A 19791-nucleotide genomic window follows, 5' to 3' on the forward strand; every position below is an offset into this window, starting at 1 on the left:
CAGAAGTTTCTGAGAATGCCTCTCTCTTGTTTTTAGGTGAAGATATTTCATTTCCCAGCATAGGCCTCAAAGCGCTCGAAATATCTACTTGCAGATTCTACAAAAAGAGAGTTTCAAAACTACTCTTTCAAAAGGAAAGTTCAGGTCTGTGAGTTGAATGAACTCATCACCAAGAAGTATTTCAGAATGCTTCTGTGTAGTTTTTATGTGAAGATATTTCCTTTCCAGCATAAGCCTCAAAGCACTCCAAATAAACACTTGCAGATTCTACAAAAGGAGTGTTTCCAAACTGCTCTATCGAAAGGAATGTTCAAGTCTGTGAGTTGAATGCACCCATCATCCAGAAGTTTCTGAGAATGTTTCTCTCTTGTTTCTAGGTGAAGATATTTCATTTCCCAGCATAGGCCTCAAAGCGCTCCAAATATCTACTTGCAGAGTCTACAAAAAGAGTGTTTCAAAACTGCTCTTTCAAAAGGAAGGTTGAAGTCTGTGAGTTGAATGCACTCATCACACAGAAGTTTCTGAGAATGCTTCTCTCTTGTTTTTAGGTGAAGATATTTCATTTCCCAGCATAGGCCTCAAAGCGCTCCAAATATCTACTTGCAGATTCTACAAAAAGAGTGTTTCAAAACTGGTCTTTCAAAAGGAAGGTTGAAGTCTGTGAGTTGAATGCACTCATCACACAGAAGTTTCTGAGAATGTTTCTCTCTTGTTTTTAGGTGAAGGTATTTCATTTCCCAGTATAGGCCTCAAAGCGCTCCAAATGTCTACTTGCAGATTCTACAAAAAGAGTGTTTCAAAACTCCTCTGTCAAAAGGAAGGTTCAAGTCTCTGAGTTGAATGCCCTCATCCAAAGAAGTTTCTGAGAATGCCTCTCTCTTGTTTTTAGGTGAAGATATTTCATTTCCCAGCATAGGCCTCAAAGCGCTCGAAATATCTACTTGCCAAATCTACAAAAAGAGAGTTTCAAAATTGCTCTTTCAAAGGGAAAGTTCAGGTCTGTGAGTTGAATGCACTCATCACCAAGAAGTATCTCAGAATGCTTCTGTGTAGTTTTTATGTGAAGATATTTCCTTTCCAGCATAAGCCTCAAAGCACTCCAAATAAACACTTGCAGATTCTACAAAAGGAGTGTTTCCAAACTGCTCTATCGAAAGGAATGTTCAAGTCTGTGAGTTGAATGCACTCATCACACAGAAGTTTCTGAGAATGCTTCTCTCCTGTTTTTAGGTGAAGATATTTCATTTGCCAGCATAGGCCTCAAAGCGCTCCAAATGTCTACTTGCAGATTCTACAAAAAGAGTGTTTCAAAACTGCTCTTTCCAAAGGAAGGTTCAAGTCTGTGAGTTGAATGCCCTCATCACAAAGAAGTTTCTGAGAATGCCTCTCTCTTGTTTTTAGGTGAAGATATTTCATTTCCCAGCATAGGCCTCAAAGCGCTCCAAATATCTACTTGCAGATTCTACAAAAAGAGTGTTTCAAAACTGCTCTTTCAAAAGGAAAGTTCAGGTCTGTGAGTTGAATGCACTCATCACCAAGAAGTATCTCAGAATGCTTCTGTGTAGTTTTAATGTGAAGATATTTCCTTTTCCAGCATAGGCCTCAAAGCACTCCAAATAAACACTTGCAGATTCTACAAAAAGAGTGTTTCAAAACTGCTCTTTCAAAAGGAAGGTTCAAGTCTGTGAGTTGAATGCACTCATCACAAAGAAGTTTCTGAGAATGCTTCTTTGTAGTTTTTATTTGAAGACATTTCCTTTTCCATCATTGGCCTCAAAGGGCTCGAAATAAACAGTTGCAGATTCTACTAAAGGAGTGTTTCAAAACTGTCCTATCAAAAGGAACGTTCAAGTCTGTGAGTTGAATGAACTCATCACACCGAAGTTTCTGAGAATGCTTCTGTCTAGTTTTTATGGGAAGATATTTCCTTTTCCAGCATAGGCCTCAGAGGGCTCCAAATAAACACTTGGAGATTCCACAAAAGGAGTGTTTTCAAACTGCTCTATCAAAAGGAATGTTCAAGTCTGTGAGTTGAATGCACTCATCACACAGAAGTTTCTGAGAATGCTTCTCTCTTGTTTTTAGGTGAAGATATTTCATTTCCCAGCATAGGCCTCAAAGCGCTCCAAATATCTACTTGCAGATTCTACAAAAAGAGTGTTTCAAAACTGGTCTTTCAAAAGGAAGGTTGAAGTCTGTGAGTTGAATGCACTCATCACACAGAAGTTTCTGAGAATGCTTCTCTCTTGTTTTTAGGTGAAGATATTTCATTTCCCAGCGTAGGCCTCAAAGCGCTCCAAATATCTACTTGCAGAGTCTACAAAAAGAGTGTTTCAAAACTGCTCTTTCAAAAGGAAGGTTGAAGTCTGTGAGTTGAATGCACTCAACACAAAGAAGTATCTCAGAATGCTTCTGTGTAGTTTGTATGTGAAGATATTTCCTTTTCCAGCATAGGCCTCAAAGCACTCCAAATAAACACTTGCAGATTCTACAAAAAGAGTGTTTCAAAACTCCTCTTTCAAAAGGAAGGTTCAAGTCTCTGAGTTGAATGCCCTCATCCAAAGAAGTTTCTGAGAATGCCTCTCTCTTGTTTTTAGGTGAAGATATTTCATTTCCCAGCATAGGCCTCAAAGCGCTCGAAATATCTACTTGCAGATTCTACAAAAAGAGAGTTTCAAAACTGCTCTTTCAAAGGGAAAGTTCAGGTCTGTGAGTTGAATGCACTCATCACCAAGAAGTATCTCAGAATGCTTCTGTGTAGTTTGTATGTGAAGATATTTCCTTTCCAGTATAAGCCTCAAAGCACTCCAAATAAACACTTGCAGATTCTACAAAAGGAGTGTTTCCAAACTGCTCTATCGAAAGGAATGTTCAAGTCTGTGAGTTGAATGCACCCATCATCCAGAAGTTTCTGAGAATGTTTCTCTCTTGTTTTTAGGTGAAGATATTTCATTTGCCAGCATAGGCATCAAAGCGCTCCAAATGTCTACTTGCAGATTCAACAAAAAGAGTGTTTCAAAACTGCTGTTTCAAAAGGAAGGTTCAAGTCTGTGAGTTGAATCCACTCATCGCAAAGAAGTTTCTGAGAATGCTTCTTTGTAGTTTTTATTTGAAGACATTTCCTTTTCCATCATTGGCCTCAAAGGGCTCGAAATAAACAGTTGCAGATTCTACTAAAGGAGTGTTTCAAAACTGTCCTATCAAAAGGAACGTTCAAGTCTGTGAGTTGAATGAACTCATCACACCGAAGTTTCTGAGAATGCTTCTGTCTAGTTTTTATGGGAAGATATTTCCTTTTCCAGCATAGGCCTCAGAGGGCTCCAAATAAACACTTGGAGATTCCACAAAAGGAGTGTTTTCAAACTGCTCTATCAAAAGGAATGTTCAAGTCTGTGAGTTGAATGCACTCATCACACAGAAGTTTCTGAGAATGCTTCTCTCTTGTTTGTAGTTGAAGATATTTCATTTCCCAGCATAGGCCTCAAAGCGCTCCAAATATCTACTTGCAGATTCTACAAAAAGAGTGTTTCAAAACTGGTCTTTCAAAAGGAAGGTTGAAGTATGTGAGTTGAATGCACTCATCACACAGAAGTTTCTGAGAATGCTTCTCTCTTGTTTTTAGGTGAAGATATTTCATTTCCCAGCATAGGCCTCAAAGCGCTCCAAATGTCTACTTGCAGATTCTACAAAAAGAGTGTTTCAAAACTGCTCTTTCAAAAGGAAGGTTTAAGTCTGTGAGTTGAATGCACTCATCACAAAGAAGTTTCTGAGAATGCTTCTGTCTAGTTGTTATTTGAAGACATTTCCTTTTCAATCTTTGGCCTCAAAGGGCTCGAAATAAACACTTGCAGATTCTACTAAAGGAGTGTTTCAAAAGTGTCCTATAGGAAGGAACATTCAACTTTGTGAGTTGAATGAACTCATCACGCAGAAGTTTCTGAGAATGCTTCTGTCTAGTTTTTATGTGAAGATATTTCCTTTTCCAGCATAGGCCTCAGAGCGCTCCAAATAAACACTTGCAGATTCTACAAAAGGAGTGTTTCCAAACTGCTCTATCGAAGGGAATATTCAAGTCTGTGAGTTGAATGCACTCATCACACAGAAGTTTCTGAGAATGCTTCTCTCTTGTTTTTAGGTGAAGATATTTCATTTCCCAGCCTAGGCGTCAAAGCGCTCCAAATATCTACTTGCAGATTCTACAAAAAGAGTGTTTCAAAACTGCTCTTTCAAAAGGAAGGTTGAAGTCTGTGAGTTGAATGCACTCATCACCAAGAAGTATCTCAGAATGCTTCTGTGTAGTTTGTATGTGAAGATATTTCCTTTTCCAGCATAGGCCTCAAAGCACTCCAAATAAACACTTGCAGATTCTACAAAAGGAGTGTTTCCAAACTGCTCTTTCGAAAGGAATGTTCAAGTCTGTGAGTTGAATGCACTCATCACACAGAAGTTTCTGAGAATGCTTCTCTCCTGTTTTTAGGTGAAGATATTTCGTTTGCCAGCATAGGCCTCAAAGCGCTCCAAATGTCTACTTGCAGATTCTACAAAAAGAGTGTTTCAAAACTGCTCTTTCCAAAGGAACGTTCAAGTCTGTGAGTTGAATGCCCTCATCACAAAGAAGTTTCTGAGAATGCCTCTCTCTTGTTTTTAGGTGAAGATATTTCATTTCCCAGCATAGGCCTCAAAGCGCTCCAAATATCTACTTGCAGATTCTACAAAAAGAGTGTTTCAAAACTGCTCTTTCAAAAGGAAAGTTCAGGTCTGTGAGTTGAATGCACTCATCACCAAGAAGTATCTCAGAATGCTTCTGTGTAGTTTTAATGTGAAGATATTTCCTTTTCCAGCATAGGCCTCAAAGCACTCCAAATAAACACTTGGAGATTCTACAAAAAGAGTGTTTCAAAACTCCTCTTTCAAAAGGAAGGTTCAAGTCTCTGAGTTGAATGCCCTCATCACAAAGAAGTTTCTGAGAATGCCGCTCTCTTGTTTTTAGGTGAAGATATTTCATTTCCCAGCATAGGCCTCAAAGCGCTCCAAATATCTACTTGCAGATTCTACAAAAAGAGAGTTTCAAAACTGCTCTTTCAAAAGGAAAGTTCAGATCTGTGAGTTGAATGCACTCATCACCAAGAAGTATCTCAGAATGCTTCTGTGTAGTTTTTATGTGAAGATATTTCCTTTCCAGGATAAGCCTCAAAGCACTCCAAATAAACACTTGCAGATTCTACAAAAGGAGTGTTTCCAAACTGCTCTATCGAAAGGAATGTTCAAGTCTGTGAGTTGAATGCACCCATCATCCAGAAGTTTCTGAGAATGTTTCTCTCTTGTTTTTAGGTGAAGATATTTCATTTGCCAGCCTAGGCCTCAAAGCGCTCCAAATGTCTACTTGCAGATTCAACAAAAAGAGTGTTTCAAAACTGCTCTTTCAAAAGGAAGGTTCAAGTCTGTGAGTTGAATGCACTCATCACAAAGAAGTTTCTGAGAATGCTTCTTTGTAGTTTTTATTTGAAGACATTTCCTTTTCCATCATTGGCCTCAAAGGGCTCGAAATAAACAGTTGCAGATTCTACTAAAGGAGTGTTTCAAAACTGTCCTATCAAAAGGAACGTTCAAGTCCGTGAGTTGAATGAACTCATCACACCGAAGTTTCTGAGAATGCTTCTGTCTAGTTTTTATGTGAAGATATTTCCTTTTCCAGCATAGGCCTCAGAGGGCTCCAAATAAACACTTGGAGATTCCACAAAAGGAGTGTTTTCAAACTGCTCTATCAAAAGGAATGTTCAAGTCTGTGAGTTGAATGCACTCATCACACAGAAGTTTCTGAGAATGCTTCTCTCTTGTTTTTAGGTGAAGATATTTCATTTCCCAGCATAGGCCTCAAAGCGCTCCAAATATCTACTTGCAGATTCTACAAAAAGAGTGTTTCAAAACTGGTCTTTCAAAAGGAAGGTTGAAGTCTGTGAGTTGAATGCACTCATCACACAGAAGTTTCTGAGAATGCTTCTCTCTTGTTTTTAGGTGAAGATATTTCATTTCCCAGCATAGGCCTCAAAGCGCTCCAAATATCTACTTGCAGAGTCTACAAAAAGAGTGTTTCAAAACTGCTCTTTCAAAAGAAAGGTTGAAGTCTGTGAGTTGAATGCACTCGACACCAAGAAGTATCTCAGAATGCTTCTGTGTAGTTTGTATGTGAAGATATTTCCTTTTCCAGCATAGGCCTCAAAGCACTCCAAATAAACACTTGCAGATTCTACAAAAGGAGTGTTTCCAAACTGCTCTATCGAAAGGAATGTTCAAGTCTGTGAGTTGAATGCACTCATCACACAGAAGTTTCTGAGAATGTTTCTCTCTTGTTTTTAGGTGAAGATATTTCATTTCCCAGCATAGGCCTCAAAGCGTTCCAAATGTCTACTTGCAGATTCTACAAAAAGAGTGTTTCAAAACTGCTCTTTCAAAAGGAAGGTTCTAGTCTGTGAGTTGAATGCACTCATCACAAAGAAGTTTCTGAGAATGCTTCTGTCTAGTTGTTATTTGAAGACATTTCCTTTTCAATCTTTGGCCTCAAAGGGCTCGAAATAAACACTTGCAGATTCTACTAAAGGAGTGTTTCAAATGTGTCCTATAGAAAGGAACGTTCAACTTTGTGAGTTGAATGAACTCATCATGCAGAAGTTTCTGAGAATGCTTCTGTCTAGTTTTTAAGTGAAGATATTTCCTTTTCCAGCATAGGCCTCAGAGCGCTCCAAATAAACACTTGCAGATTCTACAAAAGGAGTGTTTCCAAACTGCTCTATCGAAGGGAATATTCAAGTCTGTGAGTTGAATGCACTCATCACACAGAAGTTTCTGAGAATGCTTCTCTCTTGCTTTTAGGTGAAGATATTTCATTTCCCAGCATAGGCCTCAAAGCGCTCCAAATATCTACTTGCAGATTCTAAAAAAAGAGTGTTTCAAAACTGCTCTTTCAAAAGGAAGGTTGAAGTCTGTGAGTTGAATGCACTCATCAACAAGAAGTATCTCAGAATGCTTCTGTGTAGTTTGTATGTGAAGATATTTCCTTTTCCAGCATAGGCCTCAAAGCACTCCAAATAAACACTTGCAGATTCTACAAAAGGAGTGTTTCCAAACTGCTCTATCGAAAGGAATGTTCCAGTCTGTGAGTTGAATGCACTCATCACACAGAAGTTTCTGAGAATGCTTCTCTCCTGTTTTTAGGTGAAGATATTTCGTTTGCCTGCATAGGCCTCAAAGCGCTCCAAATGTCTACTTGCAGATTCTACAAAAAGAGTGTTTCAAAACTGCTCTTTCCAAAGGAAGGTTCAAGTCTGTGAGTTGAATGCCCTCATCACAAAGAAGTTTCTGAGAATGCCTCTCTCTTGTTTTTAGGTGAAGATATTTCACTTCCCAGCATAGGCCTCAAACCGCTCCAAATATCTACTTGCAGATTCTACAAAAAGAGTGTTTCAAAACTGCTCTTTCAAAAGGAAAGTTCAGGTCTGTGAGTTGAATGCACTCATCACCAAGAAGTATCTCAGAATGCTTCTGTGTAGTTTTAATGTGAAGATATTTCCTTTTCCAGCGTAGGCCTCTAAGCACTCCATATAAACACTTGCAGATTCTACAAAAAGAGTGTTTCAAAACTCCTCTTTCAAAAGGAAGGTTCAAGTCTCTGAGTTGATTGCCCTCATCACACAGAAGTTTCTGAGAATGCCTCTCTCTTGTTTTTAGGTGAAGATATTTCATTTCCCAGCATAGGCCTCAAAGCGCTCGAAATATCTACTTGCAGATTCTACAAAAAGAGAGTTTCAAAACTACTCTTTCAAAAGGAAAGTTCAGGTCTGTGAGTTGAATGAACTCATCACCAAGAAGTATTTCAGAATGCTTCTGTGTAGTTTTTATGTGAAGATATTTCCTTTCCAGCATAAGCCTCAAAGCACTCCAAATAAACACTTGCAGATTCTACAAAAGGAGTGTTTCCAAACTGCTCTATCGAAAGGAATGTTCAAGTCTGTGAGTTGAATGCACCCATCATCCAGAAGTTTCTGAGAATGTTTCTCTCTTGTTTTTAGGTGAAGATATTTCATTTCAAAGCATAGGCCTCAAAGCGCTCCAAATATCTACTTGCAGATTCTACAAAAAGAGTGTTTCAAAACTGCTGTTTCAAAAGGAAGGTTCAAGTCTGTGAGTTGAATGCACTCATCGCAAAGAAGTTTCTGAGAATGCTTCTTTGTAGTTTTTATTTGAAGACATTTCCTTTTCCATCATTGGCCTCAAAGGGCTCGAAATAAACAGTTGCAGATTCTACTAAAGGAGTGTTTCAAAACTGTCCTATCAAAAGGAACGTTCAAGTCTGTGAGTTGAATGAACTCATCACACCGAAGTTTCTGAGAATGCTTCTGTCTAGTTTTTATGTGAAGATATTTCCTTTTCCAGCATAGGCCTCAGAGGGCTCCAAATAAACACTTGGAGATTCCACAAAAGGAGTGTTTTCAAACTGCTCTATCAAAAGGAATGTTCAAGTCTGTGAGTTGAATGCACTCATCACACAGAAGTTTCTGAGAATGCTTCTCTCTTGTTTTTAGGTGAAGATATTTCATTTCCCAGCATATTCGTCAAAGCGCTCCAAATATCTACTTGCAGATTCTACAAAAAGAGTGTTTCAAAACTGGTCTTTCAAAAGGAAGGTTGAAGTCTGTGAGTTGAATGCACTCATCACACAGAAGTTTCTGAGAATGCCTCTCTCTTGTTTTTAGGTGAAGATATTTCATTTCCCAGCATAGGCCTCAAAGCGCTCCAAATATCTACTTGCAGATTCTACAAAAAGAGTGTTTCAAAACTGCTCTTTCAAAACGAAGGTTGAAGTCTGTGAGTTGAATGCACTCATCACACAGAAGTTTCTGAGAATGTTTCTCTCTTGTTTTTAGGTGAAGATATTTCATTTCCCAGCATAGGCCTCAAAGCGCTCCAAATGTCTACTTGCAGATTCTACAAAAAGAGTGTTTCAAAACTCCTTTTTCAAAAGGAAGGTTCAAGTCTGTGAGTTGAATGCACTCATCACAAAGAAGTTTCTGAGAATGCTTCTGTCTAGTTGTTATTTGAAGACATTTCCTTTTCAAACTTTGGCCTCAAATGGCTCGAAATAAACACTTGCAGATTCTACTAAAGGAGTGTTTCAAAAGTGTCCTATAGAAAGGAACGTTCAACTTTGTGAGTTGAATGAACTCATCACGCAGAAGTTTCTGAGAATGCTTCTGTCTAGTTTTTATGTGAAGATATTTCCTTTTCCAGCATAGGCCTCAGAGCGCTCCAAATAAACACTTGCAGATTCTACAAAAGGAGTGTTTCCAAACTGCTCTATCGAAGGGAATATTCAAGTCTGTGAGTTGAATGCACTCATCACACAGAAGTTTCTGAGAATGCTTCTCTCTTGTTTTTAGGTGAAGATATTTCATTTCCCAGCCTAGGCCTCAAAGCGCTCCAAATATCTACTTGCAGATTCTACAAAAAGAGTGTTTCAAAACTGCTCTTTCAAAAGGAAGGGTGAAGTCTGTGAGTTGAATGCACTCATCACCAAGAAGTATCTCAGAATGCTTCTGTGTAGTTTGTATGTGAAGATATTTCCTTTTCCAGCATAGGCCTCAAAGCACTCCAAATAAACACTTGCAGATTCTACAAAAGGAGTGTTTCCAAACTGCTCTATCGAAAGGAATGTTCAAGTCTGTGAGTTGAATGCACTCATCACACAGAAGTTTCTGAGAATGCTTCTCTCCTGTTTTTAGGTGAAGATATTTCATTTGCCAGCATAGGCCTCAAAGCGCTCCAAATGTCTACTTGCAGATTCTACAAAAAGAGTGTTTCAAAACTGCTCTTTCCAAAGGAAGGTTCAAGTCTGTGAGTTGAATGCCCTCATCACAAAGAAGTTTCTGAGAATGCCTCTCTCTTGTTTTTAGATGAAGATATTTCATTTCCCAGCATAGGCCTCAAAGCGCTCCAAATATCAACTTGCAGATTCTACAAAAAGAGTGTTTCAAAACTGCTCTTTCAAAAGGAAAGTTCAGGTCTGTGAGTTGAATGCACTCATCACCAAGAAGTATCTCAGAATGCTTCTGTGTAGTTTTAATGTGAAGATATTTCCTTTTCCAGCATAGGCCTCAAAGCACTCCAAATAAACACTTGCAGATTCTACAAAAAGAGTGTTTCAAAACTCCTCTTTCAAAAGGAAGGTTCAAGTCTCTGAGTTGAATGCCCTCATCCAAAGAAGTTTCTGAGAATGCCTCTCTCTTGTTTTTAGGTGAAGATATTTCATTTCCCAGCATAGGCCTCAAAGCGCTCCAAATATCTACTTGCAGATTCTACAAAAAGAGAGTTTCAAAACTGCTCTTTCAAAGGGAAAGTTCAGGTCTGTGAGTTGAATGCACTCATCGCAAAGAAGTTTCTGAGAATGCTTCTTTGTAGTTTTTATTTGAAGACATTTCCTTTTCCATCATTGGCCTCAAAGGGCTCGAAATAAACAGTTGCAGATTCTACTAAAGGAGTGTTTCAAAACTGTCCTATCAAAAGGAACGTTCAAGTCTGTGAGTTGAATGAACTCATCACACCGAAGTTTCTGAGAATGCTTCTGTCTAGTTTTTATGTGAAGATATTTCCTTTTCCAGCATAGGCCTCAGAGGGCTCCAAATAAACACTTGGAGATTCCACAAAAGGAGTGTTTTCAAACTGCTCTATCAAAAGGAATGTTCAAGTCTGTGAGTTGAATGCACTCATCACACAGAAGTTTCTGAGAATGCTTCTCTCTTGTTTTTAGGTGAAGATATTTCATTTCCCAGCATAGGCCTCAAAGCGCTCCAAATATCTACTTGCAGATTCTACAAAAAGAGTGTTTCAAAACTGGTCTTTCAAAAGGAAGGTTGAAGTCTGTGAGTTGAATGCACTCATCACACAGAAGTTTCTGAGAATGCTTCTCTCTTGTTTTTAGGTGAAGATATTTCATTTCCCAGCATAGGCCTCAAAGCGCTCCAAATATCTACTTGCAGAGTCTACAAAAAGAGTGTTTCAAAACTGCTCTTTCAAAAGAAAGGTTGAAGTCTGTGAGTTGAATGCACTCGACACCAAGAAGTATCTCAGAATGCTTCTGTGTAGTTTGTATGTGAAGATATTTCCTTTTCCAGCATAGGCCTCAAAGCACTCCAAATAAACACTTGCAGATTCTACAAAAGGAGTGTTTCCAAACTGCTCTATCGAAAGGAATGTTCAAGTCTGTGAGTTGAATGCACTCATCACACAGAAGTTTCTGAGAATGTTTCTCTCTTGTTTTTAGGTGAAGATATTTCATTTCCCAGCATAGGCCTCAAAGCGTTCCAAATGTCTACTTGCAGATTCTACAAAAAGAGTGTTTCAAAACTGCTCTTTCAAAAGGAAGGTTCTAGTCTGTGAGTTGAATGCACTCATCACAAAGAAGTTTCTGAGAATGCTTCTGTCTAGTTGTTATTTGAAGACATTTCCTTTTCAATCTTTGGCCTCAAAGGGCTCGAAATAAACACTTGCAGATTCTACTAAAGGAGTGTTTCAAATGTGTCCTATAGAAAGGAACGTTCAACTTTGTGAGTTGAATGAACTCATCATGCAGAAGTTTCTGAGAATGCTTCTGTCTAGTTTTTATGTGAAGATATTTCCTTTTCCAGCATAGGCCTCAGAGCGCTCCAAATAAACACTTGCAGATTCTACAAAAGGAGTGTTTCCAAACTGCTCTATCGAAGGGAATATTCAAGTCTGTGAGTTGAATGCACTCATCACACAGAAGTTTCTGAGAATGCTTCTCTCTTGCTTTTAGGTGAAGATATTTCATTTCCCAGCATAGGCCTCAAAGCGCTCCAAATATCTACTTGCAGATTCTAAAAAAAGAGTGTTTCAAAACTGCTCTTTCAAAAGGAAGGTTGAAGTCTGTGAGTTGAATGCACTCATCAACAAGAAGTATCTCAGAATGCTTCTGTGTAGTTTGTATGTGAAGATATTTCCTTTTCCAGCATAGGCCTCAAAGCACTCCAAATAAACACTTGCAGATTCTACAAAAGGAGTGTTTCCAAACTGCTCTATCGAAAGGAATGTTCCAGTCTGTGAGTTGAATGCACTCATCACACAGAAGTTTCTGAGAATGCTTCTCTCCTGTTTTTAGGTGAAGATATTTCGTTTGCCTGCATAGGCCTCAAAGCGCTCCAAATGTCTACTTGCAGATTCTACAAAAAGAGTGTTTCAAAACTGCTCTTTCCAAAGGAAGGTTCAAGTCTGTGAGTTGAATGCCCTCATCACAAAGAAGTTTCTGAGAATGCCTCTCTCTTGTTTTTAGGTGAAGATATTTCACTTCCCAGCATAGGCCTCAAACCGCTCCAAATATCTACTTGCAGATTCTACAAAAAGAGTGTTTCAAAACTGCTCTTTCAAAAGGAAAGTTCAGGTCTGTGAGTTGAATGCACTCATCACCAAGAAGTATCTCAGAATGCTTCTGTGTAGTTTTAATGTGAAGATATTTCCTTTTCCAGCGTAGGCCTCTAAGCACTCCATATAAACACTTGCAGATTCTACAAAAAGAGTGTTTCAAATCTCCTCTTTCAAAAGGAAGGTTCAAGTCTCTGAGTTGATTGCCCTCATCACACAGAAGTTTCTGAGAATGCCTCTCTCTTGTTTTTAGGTGAAGATATTTCATTTCCCAGCATAGGCCTCAAAGCGCTCGAAATATCTACTTGCAGATTCTACAAAAAGAGAGTTTCAAAACTACTCTTTCAAAAGGAAAGTTCAGGTCTGTGAGTTGAATGAACTCATCACCAAGAAGTATTTCAGAATGCTTCTGTGTAGTTTTTATGTGAAGATATTTCCTTTCCAGCATAAGCCTCAAAGCACTCCAAATAAACACTTGCAGATTCTACAAAAGGAGTGTTTCCAAACTGCTCTATCGAAAGGAATGTTCAAGTCTGTGAGTTGAATGCACCCATCATCCAGAAGTTTCTGAGAATGTTTCTCTCTTGTTTTTAGGTGAAGATATTTCATTTCAAAGCATAGGCCTCAAAGCGCTCCAAATATCTACTTGCAGATTCTACAAAAAGAGTGTTTCAAAACTGCTGTTTCAAAAGGAAGGTTCAAGTCTGTGAGTTGAATGCACTCATCGCAAAGAAGTTTCTGAGAATGCTTCTTTGTAGTTTTTATTTGAAGACATTTCCTTTTCCATCATTGGCCTCAAAGGGCTCGAAATAAACAGTTGCAGATTCTACTAAAGGAGTGTTTCAAAACTGTCCTATCAAAAGGAACGTTCAAGTCTGTGAGTTGAATGAACTCATCACACCGAAGTTTCTGAGAATGCTTCTGTCTAGTTTTTATGTGAAGATATTTCCTTTTCCAGCATAGGCCTCAGAGGGCTCCAAATAAACACTTGGAGATTCCACAAAAGGAGTGTTTTCAAACTGCTCTATCAAAAGGAATGTTCAAGTCTGTGAGTTGAATGCACTCATCACACAGAAGTTTCTGAGAATGCTTCTCTCTTGTTTTTAGGTGAAGATATTTCATTTCCCAGCATATTCGTCAAAGCGCTCCAAATATCTACTTGCAGATTCTACAAAAAGAGTGTTTCAAAACTGGTCTTTCAAAAGGAAGGTTGAAGTCTGTGAGTTGAATGCACTCATCACACAGAAGTTTCTGAGAATGCCTCTCTCTTGTTTTTAGGTGAAGATATTTCATTTCCCAGCATAGGCCTCAAAGCGCTCCAAATATCTACTTGCAGATTCTACAAAAAGAGTGTTTCAAAACTGCTCTTTCAAAACGAAGGTTGAAGTCTGTGAGTTGAATGCACTCATCACACAGAAGTTTCTGAGAATGTTTCTCTCTTGTTTTTAGGTGAAGATATTTCATTTCCCAGCATAGGCCTCAAAGCGCTCCAAATGTCTACTTGCAGATTCTACAAAAAGAGTGTTTCAAAACTCCTTTTTCAAAAGGAAGGTTCAAGTCTGTGAGTTGAATGCACTCATCACAAAGAAGTTTCTGAGAATGCTTCTGTCTAGTTGTTATTTGAAGACATTTCCTTTTCAAACTTTGGCCTCAAATGGCTCGAAATAAACACTTGCAGATTCTACTAAAGGAGTGTTTCAAAAGTGTCCTATAGAAAGGAACGTTCAACTTTGTGAGTTGAATGAACTCATCACGCAGAAGTTTCTGAGAATGCTTCTGTCTAGTTTTTATGTGAAGATATTTCCTTTTCCAGCATAGGCCTCAGAGCGCTCCAAATAAACACTTGCAGATTCTACAAAAGGAGTGTTTCCAAACTGCTCTATCGAAGGGAATATTCAAGTCTGTGAGTTGAATGCACTCATCACACAGAAGTTTCTGAGAATGCTTCTCTCTTGTTTTTAGGTGAAGATATTTCATTTCCCAGCCTAGGCCTCAAAGCGCTCCAAATATCTACTTGCAGATTCTACAAAAAGAGTGTTTCAAAACTGCTCTTTCAAAAGGAAGGGTGAAGTCTGTGAGTTGAATGCACTCATCACCAAGAAGTATCTCAGAATGCTTCTGTGTAGTTTGTATGTGAAGATATTTCCTTTTCCAGCATAGGCCTCAAAGCACTCCAAATAAACACTTGCAGATTCTACAAAAGGAGTGTTTCCAAACTGCTCTATCGAAAGGAATGTTCAAGTCTGTGAGTTGAATGCACTCATCACACAGAAGTTTCTGAGAATGCTTCTCTCCTGTTTTTAGGTGAAGATATTTCATTTGCCAGCATAGGCCTCAAAGCGCTCCAAATGTCTACTTGCAGATTCTACAAAAAGAGTGTTTCAAAACTGCTCTTTCCAAAGGAAGGTTCAAGTCTGTGAGTTGAATGCCCTCATCACAAAGAAGTTTCTGAGAATGCCTCTCTCTTGTTTTTAGATGAAGATATTTCATTTCCCAGCATAGGCCTCAAAGCGCTCCAAATATCAACTTGCAGATTCTACAAAAAGAGTGTTTCAAAACTGCTCTTTCAAAAGGAAAGTTCAGGTCTGTGAGTTGAATGCACTCATCACCAAGAAGTATCTCAGAATGCTTCTGTGTAGTTTTAATGTGAAGATATTTCCTTTTCCAGCATAGGCCTCAAAGCACTCCAAATAAACACTTGCAGATTCTACAAAAAGAGTGTTTCAAAACTCCTCTTTCAAAAGGAAGGTTCAAGTCTCTGAGTTGAATGCCCTCATCCAAAGAAGTTTCTGAGAATGCCTCTCTCTTGTTTTTAGGTGAAGATATTTCATTTCCCAGCATAGGCCTCAAAGCGCTCCAAATATCTACTTGCAGATTCTACAAAAAGAGAGTTTCAAAACTGCTCTTTCAAAGGGAAAGTTCAGGTCTGTGAGTTGAATGCACTCATCGCAAAGAAGTTTCTGAGAATGCTTCTTTGTAGTTTTTATTTGAAGACATTTCCTTTTCCATCATTGGCCTCAAAGGGCTCGAAATAAACAGTTGCAGATTCTACTAAAGGAGTGTTTCAAAACTGTCCTATCAAAAGGAACGTTCAAGTCTGTGAGTTGAATGAACTCATCACACCGAAGTTTCTGAGAATGCTTCTGTCTAGTTTTTATGGGAAGATATTTCCTTTTCCAGCATAGGCCTCAGAGGGCTCCAAATAAACACTTGGAGATTCCACAAAAGGAGTGTTTTCAAACTGCTCTATCAAAAGGAATGTTCAAGTCTGTGAGTTGAATGCACTCATCACACAGAAGTTTCTGAGAATGCTTCTCTCTTGTTTTTAGGTGAAGATATTTCATTTCCCAGCATAGGCCTCAAAGCGCTCCAAATATCTACTTGCAGATTCTACAAAAAGAGTGTTTCAAAACTGGTCTTTCAAAAGGAAGGTTGAAGTCTGTGAGTTGAATGCACTCATCACACAGAAGTTTCTGAGAATGCTTCTCTCTTGTTTTTAGGTGAAGATATTTCATTTCCCAGCGTAGGCCTCAAAGCGCTCCAAATATCTACTTGCAGAGTCTACAAAAAGAGTGTTTCAAAACTGCTCTTTCAAAAGGAAGGTTGAAGTCTGTGAGTTGAATGCACTCAACACAAAGAAGTATCTCAGAATGCTTCTGTGTAGTTTGTATGTGAAGATATTTCCTTTTCCAGCATAGGCCTCAAAGCACTCCAAATAAACACTTGCAGATTCTACAAAAAGAGTGTTTCAAAACTCCTCTTTCAAAAGGAAGGTTCAAGTCTCTGAGTTGAATGCCGTCATCCAAAGAAGTTTCTGAGAATGCCTCTCTCTTGTTTTTAGGTGAAGATATTTCATTTCCCAGCATAGGCCTCAAAGCGCTCCAAATATCAACTTGCAGATTCTACAAAAAGAGTGTTTCAAAACTGCTCTTTCAAAAGGAAAGTTCAGGTCTGTGAGTTGAATGCACTCATCACCAAGAAGTATCTCAGAATGCTTCTGTGTAGTTTTAATGTGAAGATATTTCCTTTTCCAGCATAGGCCTCAAAGCACTCCAAATAAACACTTGCAGATTCTACAAAAAGAGTGTTTCAAAACTCCTCTTTCAAAAGGAAGGTTCAAGTCTCTGAGTTGAATGCCCTCATCACAAAGAAGTTTCTGAGAATGCCGCTCTCTTGTTTGTAGGTGAAGATATTTCATTTCCCAGCATAGGCCTCAAAGCGCTCGAAGTATCTACTTGCAGATTCTACAAAAAGAGAGTTTCAAAACTGCTCTTTCAAAAGGAAAGTTCAGATCTGTGAGTTGAATGCACTCATCACCAAGAAGTATCTCAGAATCCTTCTGTGTAGTTTTAATGTGAAGATATTTCCTTTTCCAGCATAGGCCTCAAAGCACTCCAAATAAACACTTGCAGATTCTACAAAAGGAGTGTTTCCAAACTGCTCTATCGAAAGGAATGTTCAAGTCTGTGAGTTGAATGCACTCATCACACAGAAGTTTCTGAGAATGCTTCTCTCCTGTTTTTAGGTGAAGATATTTCGTTTGCCAGCATAGGCCTCAAAGCGCTCCAAATGTCTACTTGCAGATTCTACAAAAAGAGTGTTTCAAAACTGCTCTTTCCAAAGGAAGGTTCAAGTCTGTGAGTTGAATGCCCTCATCACAAAGAAGTTTCTGAGAATGCCTCTCTCTTGTTTTTAGGTGAAGATATTTCATTTCCCAGCATAGGCCTCAAAGCGCTCCAAATATCTACTTGCAGATTCTACAAAAAGAGTGTTTCAAAACTGCTCTTTCAAAAGGAAAGTTCAGGTCTGTGAGTTGAATGCACTCATCACCAAGAAGTATCTCAGAATGCTTCTGTGTAGTTTTAATGTGAAGATATTTCCTTTTCCAGCATAGGCCTCAAAGCACTCCAAATAAACACTTGCAGATTCTACAAAAAGAGTGTTTCAAAACTGCTCTTTCAAAAGGAAGGTTCAAGTCTGTGAGTTGAATGCACTCATCGCAAAGAAGTTTCTGAGAATGCTTCTTTGTAGTTTTTATTTGAAGACATTTCCTTTTCCATCATTGGCCTCAAAGGGCTCGAAATAAACAGTTGCAGATTCTACTAAAGGAGTGTTTCAAAACTGTCCTATCAAAAGGAACGTTCAAGTCTGTGAGTTGAATGAACTCATCACACCGAAGTTTCTGAGAATGCTTCTGTCTAGTTTTTATGGGAAGATATTTCCTTTTCCAGCATAGGCCTCAGAGGGCTCCAAATAAACACTTGGAGATTCCACAAAAGGAGTGTTTTCAAACTGCTCTATCAAAAGGAATGTTCAAGTCTGTGAGTTGAATGCACTCATCACACAGAAGTTTCTGAGAATGCTTCTCTCTTGTTTTTAGGTGAAGATATTTCATTTCCCAGCATAGGCCTCAAAGCGCTCCAAATATCTACTTGCAGATTCTACAAAAAGAGTGTTTCAAAACTGGTCTTTCAAAAGGAAGGTTGAAGTCTGTGAGTTGAATGCACTCATCACACAGAAGTTTCTGAGAATGCTTCTCTCTTGTTTTTAGGTGAAGATATTTCATTTCCCAGCGTAGGCCTCAAAGCGCTCCAAATATCTACTTGCAGAGTCTACAAAAAGAGTGTTTCAAAACTGCTCTTTCAAAAGGAAGGTTGAAGTCTGTGAGTTGAATGCACTCAACACAAAGAAGTATCTCAGAATGCTTCTGTGTAGTTTGTATGTGAAGATATTTCCTTTTCCAGCATAGGCCTCAAAGCACTCCAAATAAACACTTGCAGATTCTACAAAAAGAGTGTTTCAAAACTCCTCTTTCAAAAGGAAGGTTCAAGTCTCTGAGTTGAATGCCGTCATCCAAAGAAGTTTCTGAGAATGCCTCTCTCTTGTTTTTAGGTGAAGATATTTCATTTCCCAGCATAGGCCTCAAAGCGCTCCAAATATCTACTTGCAGATTCTACAAAAAGAGAGTTTCAAAACTGCTCTTTCAAAGGGAAAGTTCAGGTCTGTGAGTTGAATGCACTCATCACCAAGAAGTATCTCAGAATGCTTCTGTGTAGTTTTTATGTGAAGATATTTCCTTTCCAGTATAAGCCTCAAAGCACTCCAAATAAACACTTGCAGATTCTACAAAAGGAGTGTTTCCAAACTGCTCTATCGAAAGGAATGTTCAGGTCTGTGAGTTGAATGCACCCATCATCCAGAAGTTTCTGAGAATGTTTCTCTCTTGTTTTTAGGTGAAGATATTTCATTTCCCAGCATAGGCATCAAAGCGCTCCAAATGTCTACTTGCAGATTCAACAAAAAGAGTGTTTCAAAACTGCTGTTTCAAAAGGAAGGTTCAAGTCTGTGAGTTGAATCCACTCATCGCAAAGAAGTTTCTGAGAATGCTTCTTTGTAGTTTTTATTTGAAGACATTTCCTTTTCCATCATTGGCCACAAAGGGCTCGAAATAAACAGTTGCAGATTCTACTAAAGGAGTGTTTCAAAACTGTCCTATCAAAAGGAACGTTCAAGTCTGTGAGTTGAATGAACTCATCACACCGAAGTTTCTGAGAATGCTTCTGTCTAGTTTTTATGTGAAGATATTTCCTTTTCCAGCATAGGCCTCAGAGGGCTCCAAATAAACACTTGGAGATTCTACAAAAGGAGTGTTTTCAAACTGCTCTATCAAAAGGAATGTTCAAGTCTGTGAGTTGAATGCACTCATCACACAGAAGTTTCTGAGAATGCTTCTCTCTTGTTTTTAGGTGAAGATATTTCATTTCCCAGCATAGGCCTCAAAGCGCTCCAAATATCTACTTGCAGATTCCACAAAAAGAGTGTTTCAAAACTGGTCTTTCAAAAGGAAGGTTGAAGTCTGTGAATTGAATGCACTCATCACACAGAAGTTTCTGAGAATGCTTCTCTCTTGTTTTTAGATGAAGATATTTCATTTCCCAGCATAGGCCTCAAAGCGCTCCAAATATCTACTTGCAGAGTCTACAAAAAGAGTGTTTCAAAACTGCTCTTTCAAAAGGAAGGTTGAAGTCTGTGAGTTGAATGCACTCATCACCAAGAAGTATCTCAGAATGCTTCTGTGTAGTTTGTATGTGAAGATATTTCCTTTTCCAGCATAGGCCTCAAAGCACTCCAAATAAACACTTGCAGATTCTACAAAAGGAGTGTTTCCAAACTGCTCTATCGAAAGGAATGTTCAAGTCTGTGAGTTGAATGCACTCATCACACAGAAGTTTCTGAGAATGTTTCTCTCTTGTTTTTAGGTGAAGATATTTCATTTCCCAGCATAGGCCTCAAAGCGCTCCAAATGTCTACTTGCAGATTCTACAAAAAGAGTGTTTCAAAACTGCTCTTTCAAAAGGAAGG

This window comes from Pongo abelii, chromosome 1, assembly GCF_028885655.2.
Source record: "Pongo abelii isolate AG06213 chromosome 1, NHGRI_mPonAbe1-v2.0_pri, whole genome shotgun sequence".
Taxonomy (NCBI): Eukaryota; Metazoa; Chordata; class Mammalia; order Primates; family Hominidae; genus Pongo; species Pongo abelii.